The sequence below is a fragment of the Octopus bimaculoides genome, chromosome 12, assembly GCF_046866305.1.
Source record: "Octopus bimaculoides isolate indiv1 chromosome 12, ASM4686630v1, whole genome shotgun sequence".
Taxonomy (NCBI): Eukaryota; Metazoa; Mollusca; class Cephalopoda; order Octopoda; family Octopodidae; genus Octopus; species Octopus bimaculoides.
Genome location: NC_142939.1, coordinates 11,902,508 through 11,905,571, shown reverse-complemented (window position 1 = coordinate 11,905,571; position 3,064 = coordinate 11,902,508). Strand labels below are relative to the sequence as shown.

The window sequence follows — 3,064 nt, the reverse complement described above, 5'->3', positions numbered from 1 at the left end:
CATTAGTCAAAGCGAGGATGATTTTTATATCTATGTTGTGTAATGCGGGCACAATTTGTTTATATCTTTTGCTTTGTTATTTTGTTTCTTTTTCCTTTTTTTTTTATAACTTAAAAACACTCTGGTCTTTAATCTTCTTATTTCTATTTTGTGTACACACTCACGTTTATACTCCATACTTACGTGTACACAAAGACATTTTGCCACTCCCTTATATGTCTGTGCTTGCGCGTGTGAGTATGTGTGTGTGTGTGTGTGTGTGCGTGAGTGTGCGTGCATGTAAGTATGTGTGGATGTGTATATAAATAGCTATTATATAGAGAAATAGATAGACGGCTAAATAGATGTGTATATAGATAGATATATAGATAGATAAATAGATAGATAGATAGATAGATAGATAGATAGATAGATAGATAGATAGATAGATAGATACACGCACACATACATACATACATGCGTACATGCATACATACATACATACATGGACAGACAGACAGACAGACAGACAAACAGACAGATAGTCATGTGCATTCATCTACAGCCTGTTATGCTCATATACGCTTTCAGAAAATGTGTCTTAACATATATATCGGAATTATAGATTTAGAATAGGGTCCGATCTAATCTCCCCTAAGCCAACTCTTCTAAAAACTTTCAGGCCTTGTGGCTATAGTAAAAAGAGTTATTTTTTTCGAGTTTCTGCAAAAAAGATCAAACACAACTGACTTCTTCCTTTTAGGATCGATATATAAACGTACCAGTTCAGGTCCGTTGATTAACGAAGCTGTTGGAGTATCGTCCAAGAGACTTTGCAGTACCTGCTCTCGCTCTTTGCATTTTAACGGCAGCACCTGTGACAGTATTAATAACAAGGTATATCGGCTTGGTTTCCCATTGTGTAATATCGGTAGCATGGAAAGGAGATAAAGGTATGACTGACCAACTACTAGTTCCACAAAAAATATTGCTCAGGCCTGCATCTCAAAGAAATGTCCACGTGAAGTTACTAGGAAGTCTACAAAAGGCAATAAAGACTATTGATTTTCAGAACATTTTTTGCATACATTAAGAATGATTTGCAGTATGTTTGTTCCACTCCATACAGATATCAGTTAAGTCAAACCTAGCCAAATTAGGGATTAACCCTTTGCGCACCGTACGGGCATGTGTCGGACTATTTCGCTGCTCTGCGCGCTCTCGTGCTTGCTCGGCAGACGGCATTACTATGCCTGTAGAATCTATCACGAACCGACAATGCTCCCAACATCCGTGCATCACTGTCAGTCCAAGGATTAATATAATAGAAATTATCAAGGAAACGTACGTGTCAATAGACAAACAATGAAGAAATAGTGCAATCCTTACAAAACTACGAAACAGCAAAATCAACGCCGGGGTCAACTGAGCCCACCAATAAGCCTACTTACGAAATGAAATGTTGCTGTGATGGTCGTAATTTTAAATCTTAGTCCTGTTCACTCGGTCATGGACAGTGTGGGATTAAAAACTATGAACATCAACTCTAAGAAGACATCTGAATTTTTAATTTTGTTCTATTTTTCTGTTTTCTTCTTTTTAATTTCAGCTGTTTTTCTTTTATACTAGAATATATAGAAAGCATTGGAAGATGGCTGAGATGATAAAAACGCCTTCACCGATCGAGACAGAGCATTATAGAATTATAATATCGAATTGTTCAAGACCAGCTGTTTTGAGAACGTACTTTGATACTTTAAGTACTTTAAGTATATAACAATTTTCTATAGCCAGATGTAACGTTATGCCTTGTGCCCACGCACACACACACACACACACACACACACACACACACACACACACACAGGTGTATGCGCGGTTGTATTTTATATTGATTCACTTTTTTCTTGTCAAGATGTAAATTTCAATAATTATCGATAACTATTGATAATTAGTATCAAATTACCAATAATTAGCAAATTTATATCAAATTATTGATATTAAGTTACATTTGAATTTTTCCTCTCTGACCATGAATAATTTAAACACAGCATTTATTTATTCATTTTATTTGTATTAGTTTTTAAAAATTTTATTTTTATATTTAATATTAATATTTCGTTGGGCTTCTTTTGTTAAATACAATTTCATATTTCTCTTTCATTCTCCACTTCTCTCTCTCTCTTTCTCCTTGCCTTCCTCTCTCTCTTTCTTAATCTTACTCTCTCTATACGTACGTATGCGTACTTGTATGTATTTGCAAACACACTCACACACATAGAAAGTGTGTGTGTATGAGAGAGAGAGAGAGAAAGAGGGAGAGAGAGAAAGAGGGAGAGAGAGAGAAAGAGGGAGAGAGAGAAATAGCGAGAGAGAGAAAGAGTGAGAGAGAGACAGGTAGATACATATAGATATATATCGATAGACATATGGCGTAGGCATAGCTGTGTGGTAAACAGCTTGCTTCCCAGCTACATATTTCCGAGTTCAGTCCCACTGCTTGGAATTATGGGCGGGTGTCTTCTACTATAACCCCGGGTCGATTAAAATCTTGTGAATGGATTTGGTAGAAGGAAACTGAAAGATGCTCGTCTCACACATACACACACACACGCACACACACACACACAGAGAAATACATACATACACATACACACATATATGCATACATGTATGTGTATTTGTGTGTGTGTGTGTGTGCATGTGCGCAGGCGTTTTTGTTGCGTTTGATCCTTACCACAGGATGGAGTACTTTTCGTTACCTTATCGCTATTTCATTGCTCTTCGGGCAATGCCGTGTATGTTCTATAATTCCATGGCTGTACATTAAGATATTACAATGAATCCCCTGAATAGCTCATTTGTAATTCAATAATTATGAATTAAAATTTAAATACTGTTTAGCATTGGCTTCTATGTTAAGTATTTGTTTATATTCTTGAGTTGAATTATGAGTACGTGTGAGAGAGAGAGCGAGGTGTCGGTTTGTATGCGTTAGCGAGAGTGCGTTAAAATGGTCAAATGATTTGAAGCTGTTTATACATGCAAATCTACCCTCTGCACGCAACTGGGGTATATCCAAAGT

General features: G+C 36.5%; 1 long non-coding RNA gene across 2 annotated transcripts in view; it reads left to right on the top strand.

Annotated features, from left to right (window-relative positions):
- LOC106875597 (uncharacterized) overlaps positions 1 to 2,825 on the top strand; it is a 133,542-nt gene extending 130,717 nt beyond the window's left edge. Inside the window, exon 3 of one of the 2 annotated variants that reach the window (XR_016243804.1) lies at positions 1,589 to 2,825. This is a non-coding gene — a long non-coding RNA (uncharacterized LOC106875597). The remainder of the gene's footprint in view (positions 1 to 1,588) is intronic. The other variant, XR_016243805.1, reaches the window with a different exon arrangement.
- Positions 2,826 to 3,064: the final 239 nt, after the last annotated feature.